This window comes from Cyprinus carpio, unplaced genomic scaffold, assembly GCF_018340385.1.
Source record: "Cyprinus carpio isolate SPL01 unplaced genomic scaffold, ASM1834038v1 S000006522, whole genome shotgun sequence".
Taxonomy (NCBI): Eukaryota; Metazoa; Chordata; class Actinopteri; order Cypriniformes; family Cyprinidae; genus Cyprinus; species Cyprinus carpio.
In genome coordinates, this window is record NW_024879189.1 from 95,816 (window position 1) to 117,360 (window position 21,545).

Genomic DNA, 21,545 nt, shown 5'->3' on the forward strand with positions numbered 1-21,545 from the left:
CCTCACTTTCATCTAACGTTTCTTCAGTGAGAGGAAAACAAGAAGAACGGTGAATATTTAGCCTCAAACTGACACTTCTTTCAAAGGGCACATCATTGACTTCTCGGAATTGGTTGTGTTTCTTTCACTTTTACTCCTGTCTTTACAGGAAGGAGCAGTTCTCAGCAGATTACCGTATCACGAGACCTAGTTCTGACATTTACAGCAGTGCCCTATATCTCACCTTACTGTAAAAATGTAAGATGCCAGCATTGAACTAATAACCTTTTTTATTGACAGGAGGTCCTTGTGATTTCACTGAATCTGAAATTATTGCCCGTTGAAATCAAATATGTTTATTTGTTTATTTGCATGTGCTCTTTGCACCTAATTCATATTGTGCATAAGCAAATAGGATGCAAAAACAAAACTGACTTTTGTGTGTAAGCTGTGATGATTAATAAGTCTAATTTACGTAAAAAAAAAAAAAAAAAAAAAAAATATACTATATATATATATCTATATATATATATATATATATATATATATATATATAATTTAAATGCCATTTCTGCTAATTTAGCACTTGGTGTCATAGATATACTATTTTTTTAATGTAGTTTCATTTTTTATATTGTCTGTTTTCATTTTAAATTTATTTAAAGTTTTAGTAAATTTGTTGTGTTTTGTCAATTTATTATTATTAAATATGTCTAAATATTTTAAACATTTTTATTTCAGGTTTAGTTATTTTGGTAAATAAATTTAAACCAAATGAAATCGAGAAGCCTTGGCAACTAGCTGAAATAAATAAATTATTTAATAAATATAAACAAGTATTAACCTTTCTAAAAGCTATTGTCACCAATGGAGCTGTGATCAGCTTAGGCTTACAATGCTTTTGGGAAATGCAGCCCAGATTGTTCAGGCAACCCAACGACTAGTTGATGCTTTAAATATTCAGTCCCACACATCCCTGTTAGTGAATAAGAAACAGGTTGTTTTGTGGATTTGCCCCTCTGTGTACCGTAAGGCACGGGGGGCGATTGCCATCGTAAACGTCTGATAATAGAGTAAGACAAAAGATCTTGTTTGAACACAACAGAGCATGTATCACACCACTTGGTACGGACCATAGATTACTTCCGAGTGAAAAGGCATATATATATATATATATATATATATATATATGTAATACTGTATTGTATACCAGCCACAGTGTTAAGGCTTTGCTTTTTCTTTTCTGCCCGAACAATAGCCAGCCACATACACCACAATCCCTGAAGCAGACAATGTGGTCTGTGTCTCCCAGATTCTGTATGACACGGCGGACAGCCCCACACAAAGACGGCATACAGCTGAGACACACGCCCGAGAAAAGGACTGTAAATGCGCTCGGGTAGCCATCAAACATGTCAGAATGCAAACAAACTTCATGTAATAGTTTCTTCATGAACATATCTACATAAATAAATCATGCATTTCAGTGGAAAGTGATGTGCGTCACAGTTTGAACTGACCAGCAGCGATGCTAATTAACCCCGGTCCTTATGCACACAAGTCAAGTGTCCTCATGTAAGGGTTCAGATGGACACGTGTGGGGTGTCCAGATGACAAAAGAAAACATGCAACACTACAGAAAGTGCTTCCAAAGCCATTAACATGGAAGTCTGAATTATTTTGCATTTGTTTTACATCTCATCAGCTCAAACAAAAGACAATGGATACAAGTGGAAACAGTAAAGTACTGCACCAAGTATCCAAACGCCAGCAATCACAACACTGTAAACTCATAAAGTATGTAAAATCAGATATGTTTCATAATATGTATGCATGAAGTCTGAAGTTTGTGGTCATTGCTAATGGTTTTTTGCCACTTTCAGGACTTCCTCTGGTGTCTTTAGTCGCTGACAACAAACCTACCATCAAGACCACCTCGAAGAACACTGACAATGGTGATCTAAAGTGGTATTTTGCTTTTTAGTTTCTTTCCTTAAAGCATAATAAATAGTGTATATTTTGTGTGCATACATTGCATCCAGCTTCCAGTGACACATATACAACAGCAAGACACATAATGATAAAATTAAAGACACATAGGCTGCAACAGAATAAACCTATTTACATATTTCCTCAGAAAAACTCTTCAGGTGACACAGATTATTTTGTTTTCCAGCATTTTTTGCATATTAGAACTCTTTCCAACAATGACTGTATGATTTTGAGATTCATACACAACTCATAAACAACTTTTACAATAGTTTCAAATGCTCACTGGTGCTCCAGAAGGAAAAACAATGCACTAAGAGCCTGCAGGTGTAAGGTGTACATTTTTCTTATTTTGCCTATATATATATATATACTATATATATATATATATATATATATATATTTATATATATATTCATTTAGTACTGCCCTTCAGAAGCTATAGAAGATACTTGCATGTTTCCCAAAAGACAAATTAATTTACCCTGATCTTCAAACTTCAAAGTTTTCACCCCCGGCTCTTAATGCATCATGTTTCATGGAGCATCAGTGAGCATTTGAACCTTTTGTAGTCCCTCAGTGGTCCTCAGTGTGAAAAGATGGATCTCAAAATCATACAGATATTGTTCGAAACCACCTTCAGCTGCAATGCCCTGTTTTCCAGCAGAAACCTTGACCAAGTTCCCTAATGGCTTGAAGTCTAGCTGGTCAGCAACCCAAACCGGCTCAGACCAGAGAATCCAGGTAATCAAGTTCCAATTACTTCCTTTTTAGCACACATAAATACTGATATACACACTAAATAGACACTTTCTTCCAAAGAAAATAATTACACTGACACTAATATCATTACACTGGGGGAAAAAAGGTGTTGAAACTATTTTTACTCACAAATTTCAAAATCACACTGTAAAAAATGCTGCTGCAATTAGTTATAACAACTTAGAATGTGAGATAACTTAAATAGCTAATTAAACTAAAGGTAACTGAACAATTTAAAGTGCAACCCGAACACTTACATTTTTAAGCTGAAACAAGTATTTCATGTTTTACAGTAAACACTGATTTTACTGACATCTAAGAGGAAATTAAACCATGTTTTTGTTGATTATTTCTTTCTAGAACCCCCTTGGTTAATGTTAGAATATAAAAACTAAAGGAGTAAAGTTGATACTGTGCTTAAATATTCTTTCCACCCAGTGTAACAAGCAACATTTTGACTATAAGAGTCATTGTCCCCATCAGTCCCTGGCATTCTGCTCATGGCTGGTTCTGCCCACTCCTCAGCAGTGGGAGGTACACAAGAGAAACTGTTTGTGCCGCTAACAAGGGGAGGTAAAGAGACATGAAGGGACTCATTGCAGCTGCCACAGGTCACCTTTCACGTTCACCTCTACTATTCAACTGCCAGCACGCTCCAGGTGGACTATTCAATGCGTCTTTGCAAGCTGTGGCCTAATAAGTAAGAGCAAAACACATCAGAATGAATTGAAACAGTTGTTCTTATGCTGTAAAACACTGTGCATTATATAAACACTTTAGATGCAAATGATAAGATGTCAACAAATAACACGGAGAACATGGTGTAAAATCTTATAATTTCCTCAAGAGATTATGAGTAAACCACCAAAACAGTTTGTTTTTGGTTTGCTAGACAATTCCTTTCCACAAAATGTGGATATTATTTACTGGTTGCATGGAAATGCTAAGTATGCAAAAAAATAGCTATATGTGCCAAAAAAAAAAAGTGCAAAATATCCTAGAAAGTTTAGGTGCATGTTATTGCTAATAGAAATGAATAGGCTAATTCACATAAGTGTCGTTCTCATTCTAGAAAGCATTTTTCTAGGCAAAAATTCGGAAATGAGTCAAGCTCAACAATATTTTGAATGTTTTCCCCAAAGAGAAAGGTTGTCAGTTTGAAATGCTAAAATCTAAACGCTAAAAGGTAATTTTGTCTGCTTTGAAAAGTGCTTCATGGATAATCTCAAAACTACCAGACTTTGATGATGGACTCCTAGTTGTTCATTATTTTATTCAATACTGTATCGCTAATATCGCTATTCGCTAGCTATTTAAAGTGATCTTGGTGGGTTTTTTTTGTCAAATCTCATGCAGCAGGAGTCAATATAACATTACAATAGTAATGTTTTTAATTTAGACTTTTTTAGATACAAAAAGTTGACTTTTTGATGTATGGCTTGTTTAATGATATATGATAATTGTGCAGTTAGCTAGCCTGATTATGTTTGAATAAGAGAAAAATCCACAGCATGATTACTGCAGTGACTCTGATGCCCTTCCAAGATTTTTTCTCCCAGTCAATGAATAAAATGACTCAGAATAATCTGTTTGCAGCAGTAAATGACTTTGTCAAGCAGAAGGAAGGGAAGACTCTTTAAGGAGTAATTGTAGGTTTCCTAAAGATTGCCTTGAATATAATTGGCAATGCAGTTTTTCAGAAAATTGCACTGGGTGGACCAGACATGAAGAAGAATAAACAAAATACTTAAAATAGAGGAAAAAAATGCCATTGTGCATTTCAGAATGACTATTTTATATAAGAATGCCTCAAACAACTACAGCTTGTGTTGCTGTAAACAAAGTAGGCTACTTGGAGAGTCATTTCAGAAAGCTCATGAAACGTACACTCAGCTCAATGCTGCCACCTCGTGCAGTGTTGTGGTAGTGCATATTGATGAACTAACTTGAGTTTGATAAAATCACTTTACTATTCTTTGTAGAAAACAATTGTATGGATGAGTAAGCCAACAATTGTTGGTGGGTTTTTTTTTGGGGGGGGGGGGCATGAATTTGATGACACATCAATGTGGTTTGCTGACAACAGGAGTGTTTTTAGTTTTTTGCCTGGCAGAAAAGAAAGAAATGGGTGGGGGAAAAAACTAATTACATTTAAGAGGGGACAAGAGCAATATCTGGAACCTTTTGAACACCATGGGCATCCCACAATATCTTATCATTTAACAAAGATGTCACTTTTATTCAGTAACTACTGTGGGAATGCAAAGTGGCAAATGTAATCTCTGAAAGCTTGCCATAGTCTTTCAAGGAGTATGAAATGTTACTGCTGTATTTCGGTTCCTGAGACAAGAAACTTTTAATTATAATTCAGGTTAAACAGAAAATACAACAGTCAACTTGATTGTCAAGTGTGCACTCCTATGGTTCCTTCATGAGTCTTTAAAAAAATGTACAAAAACACAAAAACCCATCAGTACTCCTCTATCAATGATTTAAAAACAAAAACAAAAGAAAAACTCAGAATCAGAATAAAACAGAACCTTTTCTGCATGAGGTCATAACTCATCCTTGTGGTTTTCATCTGTAGAGTCTTTAGGTTCTGTGCTCTTGGCTTTGCAGTAGTTTGAACAGTTGCTTCTCCTGTTTTCTTCTTTTCATCTGACGTACACCAGGTTTTGTCTTATTGGTTGTTTTTGATTTCTTTTTCTCTGCTGTATTGGTTTTTGTTTTGTCTGACACTTTGCTTTTTGTTTTGACTGCTTTATCTTTTGTTTGGGTTTTTGTTTTCTTTTTAGATGCTTTGGCCTTTGGTTTTTCACTTTTCTTCACCACTTTGCTGTCAGTTTTGTTATCCATCAGTAGCTTTGCTGGGGTTGTTCTGTAGATGTGCTTGTCTTTACTGTTTCTTTTTTCTGTTGTTTTTAGCAGAAAAACTGTTCTTTCATGTTCAGAGGGTTTTCATGTTACTGTCCATTTCTGTTTTCTGGACATCAGCTTCAACTGGGCTGGAAAGCTTTTTCAGAAGTTCTTCAACTTCTAAAACGCTCCTGTGGACACAACACAATACAATAAGGTTAGACAAAGAGGGAACTATACACAATTAAGTTTTAAGATAAAACAGGCCTGTTATTTTAGTATTATTTATATGTTAATGTGTTTGAAAGCAAAACATATATCAGAATGCTATTCATTGATTTCAGTTCTGCCTTTAATATTGTTATCCATTCCAAATGGATCTCCAGGCTCACTGATTTTGACATCAGCCCTCCCTCTCCCAACTGGACCTTGGACTTTCTCTCTAAACAGTCCAAACTCATTTTAAACACTGGTGTTCCACAGGGCATATATGCTAATCCCAATCCTCTGTACTCCCTCTTCATCTAATGACTGCACCTGTACAATGGCTCTTACTCTATACTCAAGTTGGCAGATGACACCACGGTGGTAGGCCTTATAAGTTGGTGATGACGAGATGGCCTACAGGGAAGAGTTTGTTTTGCCCCTGTAGGGTGGTGTGCCAACAACAATCTGGCACTCAACACACAGAAGACCACAGAGTTGATTATGGACCACCGGCAGTCTAGGAAAGATGACACACCTTTTCATCTAGCATTGATGGAGTCCCAAGTGGAACATGTGACTAGCTTTAGTTCCTTGGTGTCCATATCTCTGAAGATTATTCCTGGACACCTCCACTCTCATCAAAAAGGCATAACAGTCCCTTTCTACACCTTTATTATACTTAGGGACTATAAGAAAAGCTCACCTGTCTGCTCACATTGAACTTTTACCCCTGCACTATTGAAAGCATCCTAACAAACTGCAAATACACAGTGTGGTACAGCAACTGCACTGATCTCAGATCAGAAAGCCTCTATTTTCCCTGCGTGTGGTGAAATCTGCCCAATGTTTACAATATTATTAGTGCTGTCCAAACAATTAATCACATCCAAAATAGAAGTTTTTGTTTACATAATATATATGTGTGTGCTGTGTTTATTTATGTATAAATAAATACACACACATACAGTATATATTTTGAAAATATTTACATGTATATATTAGTGCTGTCAAACGAGCAATCCTGATAAGCTATTAAACAAAAACAAATTGTAAACAAAACCTTTATTTTGGGTGTGATTAATAGTTTGACAGCATTAATTATTATGCTTCCTGTTTTTGCACATTTCTTTGTATTTCTACCTCATAATGCCATTTGCATTGTATACCATACATATGTGGTCATATATAAATATTTCTATACTTCTTCTGTATAATGTCAGTAAACTATTGTGTTTATACCTTTCATTTGCACCTTGTATTTACAGCTACTTGTACAGCTGGGGCCTATTTCATAAAACAAGTTTACCAAATAAGTTAGGCTTGTTTCAGTTAGTCTGATTATTTTTAAACGGAAACCAACTGGACAATACATCAGGACATAACTGAAATAACTGGGCTTATTTGGTAAACTTGTTTTATGAAACAGGCCCCTGGTCTCTGCTTCTGTATCTCAAACTTTGCACTCCATAAACATCTTAATGTGTATACATACCTTTCTGTAATATTACATTATATTTATATACATATTGTGATTTACACTTCTGGTTAGATACTAACTCTGCATTTCCTTGTCTCTGTAAAAAAAAAAAAAAACTTGTATATTGCACAATGACAATAAAGTTGAAATCTAATCTAATCTAATAAAAAAAAAAATGTATATTTGGAATTCATTCATGTTTGAGATTTAGTCATTTGTTATGAGCTTTTTATCTTTTTATTAGTTTTTCATATTTCTTTTTAGCTTGTATTATTAATTTATTTTCAATATATTTGTACTTCAACGTATTCTATTTTCAGTTAGTTTGGAAAGACCACATTTTCTAATTTTCCTTTAAGACTTAAAGTGTAAGTTTGTTTATATTCACTATTTATATTTAATTTTCTTTTCAGCTTTTATTCAATTAATCGTTTGAGTTAACAATAACAACACTGCAACACACCACAAGAAAGTTTTAGTTTTCCAGGTTTTCAAATCTACAGTAATTCTTATTTTATCGCTTCATTTTACCATTCACAGAACAGCACTGAAAGTCATACTTGTGTAAGATTTACAGAATCTCAGACACTTTGGTCAGATTCGATGATCATCTGAGATACACTCAGACACGTTGTTAAACTGTAAAGCTGATGCCTTCTGCCTGGACTAGAGGAAGGCCACAGTCTGAAAAGACAAAAAAACTCTTGCGAGAATCAGCGTTTGAACAACTGTTTTAACAACCCTCACATCCTCCATTCAAGACAACACACCCAACTGAGGAGAGATGAAAATTTCACGGACTTATGAAGATTACACTTACAGAGATGAACGCGAAACCACTATTCTTAATCAGAGTTTATAACCATTGTGCAATGTTTTCATGTTTTTGATGTCACTTGAAAGGTCTTTTGTGTGTTTGGTGAAAGGTTCTCATTCTCTTAAACAATAGGACAAACAGCCATTGAGATTAGAACATACTGAAAACAGACTACTCCCAGTGTCTTTCATGCAAATTACCTTCTGTCCCAAAAGGTGATAACTCTACTTGATCAATGCAAATTCTAATTGTTAGTCCCTTTCTCCATTTCGGGGGATGTTAATCTTGGTCAGAGTACTTAAGGAAATCTTGCAAGAGGATCAGGGTGATTCTGTAGTCAGAAGCCCCAAAGCGTTAGAGTGTCCACCAACACTCTGTATGTTATGTATCTTTCTAAAAGTCAGGTATGCATCTTACTCTTAGATTCATCTTTGAGACTTGTATATGTTGTAATTGATTGTGATATCTTTGAAAATGGCTATGTACGAGAAACACATAGTTTGCCTGACTTGATAATTAAATTGCTGACATTTTAATTATTATGACTTACTTCTGAGAATTATTTCCTATAGTAACTTGTTAAGTCTTTTACCACCGCAAATCTGTGGCTCATGTTAGTCGCAACAGGACTGAAATGATGTTTTGGCGCTCCTTTGCTAACACAGTGGGCATTAGGTTATGTATACTTAGAGCTGTTAGAGGCTATTGGGTTTTTCCATTGTACACGCAACATGTGTGTTTGTGACAACCTAAATTTGGGGGTTTGTCAGCTCAACCTCTGGATTTATTCTAGTAGTATTCTAACTGACGTGTACCATGCGAAAATCACTGTAGAATTATATAAAGTTACTTAGGAAGAAGTTAGGTTTTGGTCAGCTTGGTTCTATAGTAATGGTCATGACCTCGAGTAGATATAGTCTACCCTAATTAAGTGTTGCAGATCTATGGGGACTATAAAAGTATTCTAGAATTGAGCTAGTAGAAGTATCGGAAGTGTTGCACAATGCCGTCCAGGGATTAGTTATCGCCTCTGTCTAATGACCAAGACTGACGAGGTGTGAATCTGAGATCAGTCACGGCGGTAAGACACGCGAAAGTGTTTACAGGAATAAGATGAATGAGATTCAATACTCTTAAAGGTGAAATAGAATAATCAAATGCCTGATAATACAATATTAGAGATGAACAAAACAACCGATTTGGGTATTCAACCTAAATTCGAGGTCAGTAATAAAATGAGGACATGTACAAGACAAACCTAAATTAAATAACCATTCCTGATGAAAAAACAAAACACTCTACAAAACTAAACCCACCATCATACAAATTTGACTGCTTTACAATAATGCCAAGTATCTTGCCTTCTCATTGTGATGAGGATCCAGAGAGAACCGAAGCACTACAGCTGCTACACCTCTGGCCTTTGGTTACTGCGGTCACTCCATGAAGGTTCTCGGTCCAGCTCTGAATCCCACGACTCTACCACCACACACTGAGGCTTCACACCACTGCCTGAAGAGACAGTAGAGTGAAATGATATCCGTTTTAGAACATTCATGCCACAACAACACAATTAGTAGAACATGCTGCCACAAGGACACAGACCAAGTCTAAAATGAAGCTACTTTGAAACTAGTTTTTCAAGCTACAGTATACTCATAATAACACATAATTTACACTTATAAAGATTTCAAGTCATGTAAATAGCGTCACCGATTTTACTTAGTTTCTCCTCTACACAGTTCACTAGTTTGATGCAAAAGTAATATGAAACATTTAGAAATCTTACAGAGATACTTTTGGCATCTGACTCAGTGAAGATAAAATCTCCCCCTTCAAAGTCGTCATTGAGGTACAAAGCGGCACTACAAAAGCAAAACAGAATGCATTAGTGAAAACACTATAAACTAAATAACCATAATGCTTCACTGGTTCCTCAAGCAGCAAACCTGTAGCCTTGATCGCTGTATGCTGACAGCTCTTTGATACAGCTGTTGAGCTCTGAGATAAGCAGACAGTCTGTGCGCTCTTCCTGTTTCTCTGCTATGAAAGAAACCAACACATGCTTGCTTGAGAACTAAATAGGTCTGTGTTCAAGATGCAAAAATAATACAGATTTCTCTAAAAAAGTCAGTTTACCGATGGCAGATCGGGCGGACCAGGTTTGAGCTGTACAAATATAGGGGTGATTCCAGAACAAAGTAGGATTCCAGAACCTTACGAATCTTCTCACTGAGGTCAGAAAACAATCGTGCACTCATCAAGGGAACCAGACCTTCCTGGACAAGATATGAGAAAAAATTAAACTGATGGATTATACAATGTACCAGTGAGAAAGTCAAAAAACAAAGAGTATCACAAATCTAAATCAGCCTAATACCTCAAGCATAAATATATATATTTTTTTTCTTATTAACTTAAAAAAAAATAAAAAAAAAAATAAAGTTCCAATAGGTTGTTTTCACAGCAATGCCATAGAAGAACCATTTTGGTTACCCAAAGAATCTTTCAGTGAACAGTTCTTAAAAGAAACTTTTTTTTTCTAAGTGTGAATAACAATTTTAAAGGACCTTTTTTGACTATAAAGAATATTTTGTAGAACAGAAAGAATCCATGGATGTTAAAGATTCTTCATGGAACCACAGATGCTGATAAAGAACCTTTATTTTTAAGTCTTTGTTTGGCTTTTTTTTCAAACACATACTGCTGTACAGAGGTTTGGGGTCAGTAAGATTTTTGAAAAAAGGAATTAATACTTTTATTCAGCAATGATGCATACAATTAATTTAAAGTGACAGAAAAGTCATGTTAGCATATTAGAAAAAAGTATCACAGTTTCCACAAAAATACATTTTCTACATAGATAATAAACAAACAAATCAACAAGCAAAACTATATCAACACTGATAATAATATGAAATGTTTCTTGAGCAGCAATATTGAATGATTTCTGAAGGATCATGTGACACTGAAGCTTGAAGTAATGATACAGAAAATTCAGCTTTGATCACAGGAATAATTTACATTTTAAAATAGTAAAATAGAAAGCAGCTATTTTAAACTGTAAAAATATTTGACAATATTACAGCTTTTACTGTATTTTTGATCAAATAAATTCAGCCTTGGTGAGCATAAAAGGAATATGAATAGTAGTGTAGCCACCAAGCCCAACAAAAACAAACTAAACGACTGTGTTGCATGTTAACTGGTTAGAACATGGTACAGATATTAGTTTCATGAATCCATTGAATTCAAGAGGATTTTAAAAACCATTTAGTAAAGTAGGTCTCACCTGCAGGGCTTTGAGAACCGTAATATCCTGAAACATCTCACTCACTGAATGAGGAGAGAGAGTTGCTTTAAAACCACCTTGAATAGCTGCTGCCTGCGAGATTCAAGTAATAAAAGAGAGTAATCTTTAGTTGACTGCAGAAAACTAATTTTTGTTCACTCTTTTGGGAAATAGAATGAAATGAGAAACATACACTGGGAGGCGCTGAAGTTCCTGACACTCATCGGATGTGGTTATGCCATCTAGGACAACCCTCTGTGAACCATTCAGGGCTGACGGTGTCAAGGTTATCGCGATTTCATCAAACGGACGTTTGTTGGCATTTTTCTGGAGTAGAGGCTGGATTTATATCTGAAAAACACCAATTGGATGACCCAGTCATGTGACTTGTCTATCCCTACACATATGTTGAATTCTAATTTAAATCTTACCGCCTTTCACAAACATGGCCAGGTCTGATGATTCTTTACTCTTTTCTTCCACAAGCGTGCCTCGATCTCCTTCATCAGGTTACTGATCTCCTCTGTAATCCTCGCGGCTGTTTCTTTGTCCGCTCTCTGCGTGCACAAGAGAAAAACCAATGTCAGGTCAGTTGAACTTCCATGTTAAAATATCAGATGAAACAACAAAGGTATACTTACTTTTGTTTGTCTCTTAGTTTCTTGGGCATGATGTCCTCAGGGGTCCATGTGTCCTACAACAGAATGAGATAAAGATTTTATTATAAATTGTAATTGATCACAAATATGAGAAGCACAGCACTGGATGCACACTTACTGGATCAACAAAAGTTTTACCAAACATCTCATAGCCAAAGTAAAGAAGCTCTTTTTCCAGCAAAGACCTCTTAATATGCTGCTTAACAACCTGCAACAAGACAAAAAATTTTTTTTTGATTAAAATGAATCTGAAGTTGTTAATAACTGATATTACAAATCTATGTGCTGAAGATCAAAAGCATGCTTGTGCATCAGTGGCATGTGCAGACGGCACCTCTCTGGCTGTGATGTTGGTGGCTTTGTCTTCTTCCCAGAACAGCGGAGTAGTATGCTAGGTTCTGAGCCATGACTGCATCCTCAGGGTGGAAGAGCAGGTATGTTTTAGCACACTCAATGGCCTGCTCATATTTCTCACCTGGGAGAGAAAAAGATTAAAGTTTTAAAAATGAACTCAGATGTTAATAATACATGATGCATTAAAAAAATTCTCCAGTGCACAAAAACCTAACTTTATTAGCAACACTCCAATGTATGAAACTGTTATGCAAACTATCAGTAAGGGTATTTATACTCGCATACAATACATTAAGGTTTAATGCTAAATCTTGCAATGTTATTTTAAAATTATTTATATACTACTAGTGTATTTATTAATATTTTGAATGATCTTTTTATACTTTTTTATATTTTTCAGTGTTAATAAATCTTTACTTGTAGTACTTCGGCTTATTTAAGTTAGTTGCAAAGTCAAGATTTCTAATTTAATTTTTTTCTAATAAAAAGTTTAAGCTTTTTTTTTTTTTTTTTAAATGGTATTTGATTACATAATTATTTTAGATACTGAAACCAGTTATTATATTATAGTTAACAAAAACTAAAACCATTAAAAAAGTTGTCATTATTTATAATTAAATAAATGTTAACTGAAATAATATTTTTAAAAAATGTAAACTTGTTCTATTTAAGCTAGTTTCCAAGGCAACATTTCTCATTTTAATTTTCTTTAACTTGATGTAGCTACTAAAACACTATAAATAAAGCTAAAACTGTAATAAAAAGAAAACTGGTCACACTTTATTTTAAGGTCCAATTCTTGCTATTAATAAACCCTTAACTATGACTTTTGCCTCAATAAATTTCTAATCTGCTTCTTATTAATAGTTAGTAAGATAGTTGTTAAGTTTAGGTATTTGATAGAATTACGGTTGTAGAATATGTTCATGTAGAATATGTGTTTTATAAGTACTAATAAACAGCCAATATGCTAGTAATATGCAAGCTAATAAAGTGTTACCGTGAAAATTACCCAAAAACAATACTTTTTATATTCAGAAAAAAACTATACAGACATAAAACAATATTGGTTTTGGTTTTAGTTAACAATAACAACACTGAAATCTGATACTGTTATGATTCTGCTGATGAAGAGTATATCGTACTGTTGTAATATGAGAACTGAAGGTAGTTAAAAGTGATGGAGGAAATCTTCAAAAGGCTTCTTCTTCCAGCGGTGGATGCCAGATCCACAGCGCAGTTCTGTTTGCAGTTCAGAGCATGAAGGTAATGATCTGTGATCAAAGCAAATATAGACATGAATACTTCAGAAAATCTATATTTATGAAACATGTAGTGTAACAAGAAAAATAGAATTCAAATGAGACATTAAACACCACAAGATTTAAGATTGAAATCTGCTGTTGTTAAGTCAAAATCAAAGCCTCCCAAAACCACATGCCTGTCATAGACTGGAAGAGATCGGGCATTGTACCTCCATGTAGTTGTAACCATCATAATTGAACGATCCTCGCAGAGAGAACTCTGCATTCTTCATAAGCGGTGAAATATTCTTCGACAGCGGCCTCAAAGTGCCTCGATGGCTGGGGCAAAATCTTCTGCACTGTAAATGAATCTTGCCCTCTAAAAATTCAGCCTGAAAATCAGCAATTATATTTCAGCATTCAATAAACATTTTATCTATCTATCTATCTAGGGATATTCAGATTAATAAACATTGCTTGTACCATATGCAGTCTCTCCTCCAGGTCCTTGAAATCCGTCTCTTGCACCCCAGCCATCATCCTGTAGTACTCTAAATTCTGTTTCATCTCTATGTGGTCGGGTTCAGCCATGAAAAAATTTATTTGCTGCTGCCACTGCCTTGTCGTTTGTTTATCTGTAAGAGAACAAAGAGAACCAAAAATATTCAGATATTGGTTAGGAAACACTCATGCTTTCCGAGTTATGCTTCAGAGACAAAACTGTTCCTATAGCTAAACTTTATTGTATTTTTTTGATCAAATAAAATGCCTTGGCAAGCATAAGAGACTTTTTTAAGTATATATTTTATTTATTTATTTATTACATAATATATAATGGTGCTGTCATTAAAGTAGTGCGGTTGAAATACATGATGACTTCCAATTATGCTGATAATATAATTTAAATAAAAGGCTGTGATATTTAAGAGCCCACTCATAGCATTTCTGGAAGCATCTAAACTCTGCAAGGCTCCACCTAAAGACGTGGCACAGTGATGTGAGTTTGGGGGGGTTGGGGAAACGTGGAAGAACTTCTCAAACTGTTAACCATTCAGTGACATCTACATACATGTGTACAAAATGCACATCTGCTCGGATGCATCTGATGCACATTTTACGCACAGAATGCACTTGATAACAAGATATTCTTTGTTTACAAAAAATCTTGCTCTAAAAGAGATGCACTGATTTGTCCCCATTTATGTTTACTTGTTTTTAAAAATGCGTTTTTTATAACACGTTTTTCTCGCATTTTGCAAAGCCTCTTTTTACCTTAAAAGTAAGCCACTTGCAGGTAATTGTAAGGCGTCCTTTCTCTTGAACTCCAGCTCTATCGCCTCACTCACTAACTTTATGAAGTGTCGGTGGTCCCAGTTTCTCGCTTTCGCATGCATTCACCACAATCGGCCCGTTTGAGAATCCTCTGGAAAAACGCTAAATCTTCCACGGCCCCGGTTCCTGGGATCGACATCCACACCGGGGAAAGGATCCCCGAAAGCGGTGTGATTCGCGCAGGATACGCGGCAGTGCGTCTGGATTTTACGCAGCGCTGCTTTATTCCGCAAAGCTCTTTCCATATTCAGGATCACAGCCAGCCAGTCCTGCTTATAATACGCCTCCACCGCGTTATCAAAAAGCAGATCGTATGGCTCAAATATCCCATTGCTTTGAGTGTCACACAGGGTGAAATGGACAGTGAAGAGGACTGAGATCAGGGACGGGGAGAGCCACATCTTGGAGACTGTAGGCCTGTGAGGTAGAACTCGGTTTTGGAGAATTTCCGAAAGTCTTTGGAGAGGGTGGAGCTCCAGGACGGTGGAAAGCCTGCCCTGTGTAAGAACTGAGACATTTAGGGCAACTGTGTGAATCTGGGTCTAGTCACAAATCTAGTCTGAGAGACGCATTCTAAACTTAAACTATAATGTATAGGCTTCATAAAATACACAACTGGAGGACAGGCATACTCCACATTTATAAAACTGCATTTCATTTATGTTGAGTCAAGTAGCATGTAGCTGAGTGATGTCTATTTGTATTTTTACATTTCAGCTAACACTTTTTGGTCTAACTTTTATTAACTCACGAAGCATAGTTTAACACATCAACACTTTGTGTATATTCTCACATGAATAGTCTGCATAAAATGCAGTGTTCTTGATAGTGATCTGATAAGCTTAATTTAATGTAGGCTAATAGTCTTTATTTTATCGAGTTATTTTAAAATTCAGTTTCACAATAAACAAATAAATAAAATCTAACTGTAGTCACAGACCACCTGGGGTTCTTTAAACCCACATAAACATAAAAATGGCACTTATTTTACAAAGTTACTTTAAAGTTTTACTAAAAATTAAATTTCACAGTATTTTTTTTTTTCGGTTAGAAAAATATATAACTGTTATACTAAACATGGCACTTTTTTCTCTCTGTGTTATGAAGAAAAAACTTACAACTCAAGGTTGAAATTGTTTAAATAAAAAATAAGGATATAAAAACAGAGATACATCTTCCATAATTCAGGTAATATGAAGGAAACGTCCAAACGTGCAAAACAAGTGATAAACTTGTACAGACTTGCAATTTTTTCGTTTTATAATTTTAAACTTAGATCTTTCATAACTGCAGAAAACTCACGTTACAACATCCATCTGCAGTCTACATAACACGACATACGCGAAGGCTACCGCTAAACATGCACGGTCGCTTTGCATTTTAATTATCGATACATTAAATATAAATTTGCCTTGTAATATTCAAAAATATTATCATAGAAACACGTGCTATAGTTTGACCCCCCACCCCCATTAAATATGTGTAGAAATTATTAGATAAAAAAATATAGGTATTTTTACACGGGCAACTATCACGGCTCACTACTCGCCGCAGGAAACTCAGTAGGACCCCAGAAACGCCTCCTTCGTTTGGTGCTAGAGTTTTGTGACACTGGTGAGAAGTCTCATATTAATTTGCTGCTGTTCGCTGCGGATATTTACTTACAGAATGGATAAAACTGTCAGTCTACCACAACAACCCAACAAAACCACCATGGGTAAGACCATGCTTTCAATGTTAAACTCTCTAATTATAAGAACGAGTCATATCATTGAGTGTTTTTAGTTTAGTTCAGGCTGTAAGCCCCCGTTTCATCACCCGGATTGAATTGGTCAAGTTAATCGTTCCATCACACCATAGTTATGTTTTTAAACAGTAGTGGCTGGATGTTTTAGCTGTAAAATATTATCAATGACAAACAAAATATATGCTCGTTATAAGTTGACAGAACTTTGGTAACGTTTGGGAAATGTCCCCTTACTGGATCAGTGCTTCATACGTCATGCCATGATATAAGATACCAATACTCACACGTTTGACATTTTCTCAGAAGCCTTTTTTTTTAGCATCATGAATATTTCCTCTGCACCTCCAGAGGCGCTTACTTTCAACCTGCAGTGCTTATCCAACCGGTTACATAACACTCTTAAAAATTCACATAGCAGGCATGGTTTCTTGATGAATTATTGTGGATCAGATCAGTGCAGAAAGCAGTAAAAACCGATTTGTAATTTCTCTTTTTTTTATGGCAGCGGTGCCTAAATCAAAATATACTGTTACAATTTACTAACCTTTACAATTTACACCCTTAAATTATGTTGCTCCTTTCTGTAACAGCTGTGATCTGTATGTTAATGAAGTTCCAGACATCCCATTGTCTGAGATAGTTCTCTGTGTCCCACAAACCATTCCCATTTTTCAATTGATGGCCATTTGCTCAGGATGGAATCATCCCAAATAGTGCAGAAACAACACAAACATTGCCTTTCTTCTTCTATATAGTAATAAAGCCATTTTGGGAAGTGATCATGATTTAACATGGATTAACATGTTATATTAACATGTCATTAACATTAACATGGATTCAACTGGATTTTACATGTCAACACTGTTAATATTATAGTAACCTTGGTGGAGACCAGCAGTAAGCCAAGTGGAATGGCACTGGTGAGTCCCTACCAGACTAACCGGGTTGGGGGATCCTATGGATCTAGTTGCTCTGGCACAGCAAGTGCAGAAAGGTTAGTGATACTTTAGCTCTTTATCACTTTTTGTGATATCAACATAATAAAAAAAAATAAAAAAAACTATCATTCATTCAGTTTTTTTTTATTTTAGGGAGATGAATTCACCAGAGCCAATGCTTGCAACAAACTTACAGTGATTGCTGACCAGATAAGATACCTTCAGGAGCAAGCAAGAAAGGTACGATTTAACTGTCAATCAAATTACTTTTTTGTTATACAGCAGTACCATTTACCATTACATTTTTTTTTTTTCTTTGAAAATGTACTCACTCTCAGGTCATCCAAGATGTAGATAAGTTTGTTTCTTCATCCAGAACAGATTAGGAGAAATTGCATAACATCACTTGCTCACAAATGAGAGTCCAAAACAGCTGATAAAAAAATATCTGAGTAATCCACACAACTCCAGTCTTGAAGTTAAAAAGGTCTGAACAGTAGATTAGTTTCTTACAAACATGCAGCTTTTCAATAACTATACATTTATTGATGGACTGGAGTCCTGTGGATTATTGTGACATTTTTATCAGCTCTTTGGACTCTGTGATGTAATGCTACATTCCTTAAAATCTGTTCCCATGGAGTAACAAACATCTACATCTTCAATGGTCTGAGTATATCATAAGCAAAATTTTTATTTTTAGGTAAACTATTCCTTTAATGTTTGAATACATGTGCCAGTAATCTTATATGTGACAAATAAATAATGGCTAATTTATTTCCTGTTTACCCTTCAGGTTTTAGAAGATGCCAAGAAAGATGCTGAGCTTCACCATGCTGCCTGCAATGTTGTGAAGAAACCAGGAAACATGTATTATCTTTACCTGCCGTGAATCCGGACAGCGGTACTTCTCGATTGTGTCTCCACAGGTCAGTTGAGTGCATCATTATGAGTGCCTGGGTCTTGTCAGCTGACATGAGTGAGAAGTAGAGGTCAATATGAATTGGTTGGTGCAAGTGATAGTGAAACAAAACATTTACTATGTGTAATTGCAATATAAATTTAGAAATGGGTTTATAGTAAAAGTCACCAGAAAACACATAATTGTGGGAAAATTAAGTAATATGATATGGTTTCAATCTCTTACAGGAATTGGGTCCTAGTTTTCCTCACAAGTTCCTTGGCGGATATAAACTCCAACATGATATGTCTTGGACACCACAAGAGGAAGTTGAAAAGCGGGATGCTGAAATTAGCATCATGGACAAACTGTTGAACAGACAAACTGCTCTACCAGCCTGTACTGAGCCTAACTTTGAAGGTCTTTCACAGTGAAAGGTCACAGCTCACTCACGGACTGTCTTATCTGCTCATGGAGGCCACACTGTCTTAAAAGCTGCTAATAGTTTTTTTTAAATATAAAGAATAAATTGAATTAAAATTTTTGAATTTTAAAAAAAAGTTTTGCAGACTGGAAACTTTACTTTGTCACTTCTACTGGACCTGTAAATGTATCATTCAATCATGCATTTAATGTGTCCTTATGGTCAGATTTTCTGTTACATTTACATGTATTTTAAATGTTGCTGTCTAGTTTTATCTTAATTTCAGGGCTACTGATGTTTTTGGGCATTTTGTTTACATTAAATCAGTTATTCAGTGCCTTAGTTGATTTTTCTTTTATAAAGCACTACTTACTCTACATGAAACAGGCTAACATATATTGCTCATCATATATATATATATATATATATATATATATATATATATATATATATATATATATATATATATATGTATATATATATGTATATGTATGTATATGTATGTATATGTATATGTATATATATGTTGATCTTTTGATTTTTTTTTTTAATACAAAAATGAATGGTGTTATATTAAAAAATTATTTGGTTAAAAATGACCTATGTAAATGAACACCTGCAAAACACCCATTTAGCCATCTCTATTTACTGTTGAGCTACAATTATCAGTAATGTTTTGGAGGTAAGAGTTCCACAAAAGGTAAGAGCTCCTGGTTGTCCGTTGCAATGCTGACCTGAGCCGGGCGTCCTCAGCCTGTGTAATCTTCTTCAAAAGGATATGGCACTTGGGGTGGAAGAAATAACAAGACTTTCCATGATCTTTCGCTTTGCTGATCGGTAATAAGGTAACCTTGAAAATGTGTCTTAGTCAGGATCAGCAAGACTTTCATCTTCAGGTTTAAAACAGAGACAGACTAATGGCAGATTTGCTCAGAGTTCCCAGAGGCTGTGGCTCCTCCCCAGATGCTTGTTCAGTACTTGTTCTCTGCATTCGCGGGATGAGTTTGGTGGTAAGGCAGAGTGAAGGAATATCTCAGGGAATGAAACACTCACATCAGGCGGTCGGCTGTGCCAAGAGCCGCCCGTCTTGGCGTGGTAAACATGGCACTGGCCCAGCATAAACTAGTAGGGTAGGGTTGAAAGGGCTTGAGCTTGACTTTTGACCTCAGGTGACTTTCTATCTCTGAACACACATGGTGGCGCAGTAGCGTCAGTTACCTTTGGCGTGGTTTGGAGTCTTTCAGTTCAGGGAAATGCAGACCAGATTGCCAAAGACTTTGCTCCCGAATAAAAGGATCGGTTTCTTTTGCATGAGGTGGATTATTACCTCAAGGTGACCCTCAGAGCCAAATCCAGGAGTGTCTGTAACTGTCCTTGATAAACCTCCAACCAATTCCTAACCTCTCCTGTTGCCTCCACTGAATCTGAAAGAGCTTTGTGCAGCTTTTTTCCTGCACCTTGATGAGTTGTAAAACATGCCGTTTTGTGCACAGTCAGGTTACTGGCTTATCTCCTAAGCTCTCGGCCATAATTGCAGAATGTGAGCGCTCTTTGGCCAGATCCTCCATCAAGTCTTTTGGCAAGAACCCCCCGTAAGCTTTTCCCACCGAAAGGTTGGTTAGCAATGTGTGCAGATGCGATCACGGCGTGATCCTTAATGTCTGTATCGGTCATATTATATTGATATGTATTGCAAAAGATCAGCCAACTCGAGCAAACACTTTGATCGATGGAGAGGGTGGTCCAAAAGATTGCGATAAACAACCCGGAAACTGCGTTTCCAACCTGCCAGTTGCCTCTTTCACACAAGTTGGAATTGATGAGGACATTGAGTATTAGCGTACCGGTGTTTTCTGGGTAATCTTTGACCCCCTTTAGCCACTCTTTTTCAAGACTTTCTGCCAACTCAAATTATGAATCGTCAACTGCAATGGAGGCATTTCCATAATGCGTTTCTGAAGTCTCTCTTAGCAACTTGACCACCAGGAACAGTCATCCAGATGTTCCTGATGCGATCCGGCGAAAATAATCAAATTCGGGATAAAGTCACAATGTCTGGAATACATGTCGCGATACTTATCAATCAGCTTCAGAGAGTTCTTCCATGCCACTGAAGTGTATGAGAAAATAAAACAATGCTCTTGTGGTATCACCACCACTTTGCTACCGCCATTGTCTACGCATTTTTAAAAAGGGCCAATGACCAAAACAGGAAGCCGATTCCTTTGTCCGCTTCACCCTCATTGGCTTCAAGGTGCAACGCAAAGAAGGTTTAGCCTGCAGAGCATAGTTGCATATCATTGAAAACCGTTGGATGAAGAAACGCTTTCGCCAGATCGCGGGCGTGACCAGAACGGGTAAACCCCTTCTCCGCTGCTGGATATGGGTTGCCTCAGGAAGTGCAGGATGCATTCCATGTAGAAGAGCTTTTCTGTACCTTGGAGCGGATGCTGGGCCATGCCCACGAGACGCTTGAGTAGAAGTTCTCGCCCTGTGAAAAGGCACAGAACGGTCCTTCATAAAGAGCGCGGGCATGCATGAGTGAAACATCTGCCGCTCAAGAGTCG

The 21,545-nt window shown here is 36.2% G+C and overlaps 1 long non-coding RNA gene and 3 pseudogenes across 3 annotated transcripts; 2 read left to right on the plus strand and 2 right to left on the minus strand.

The window, feature by feature from the left end:
* Window positions 1–80: 80 nt before the first annotated feature.
* On the plus strand, window positions 81–4,480 carry LOC122143870. Of its 3 annotated transcripts, none has more exons than XR_006159414.1 (5): window positions 81–237; window positions 1,685–1,776; window positions 1,863–1,947; window positions 2,633–2,712; window positions 3,214–4,480. It is a non-coding gene; the product is annotated as an uncharacterized LOC122143870 (long non-coding RNA). The 3 variants fall into 3 exon arrangements; XR_006159415.1 differs by having other exon boundaries at window positions 3,256–4,480; XR_006159416.1 differs by having other exon boundaries at window positions 2,636–2,712.
* An 842-nt stretch (window positions 4,481–5,322) lies between these two features.
* On the minus strand, window positions 5,323–15,444 carry LOC122143873 (annotated as a pseudogene).
* A 693-nt stretch (window positions 15,445–16,137) lies between these two features.
* On the plus strand, window positions 16,138–19,076 carry LOC122143872 (annotated as a pseudogene).
* Window positions 19,077–19,609: 533 nt separating this feature from the next.
* LOC122143874 overlaps window positions 19,610–21,545 on the minus strand; it is a 6,747-nt pseudogene continuing 4,811 nt past the window's right edge.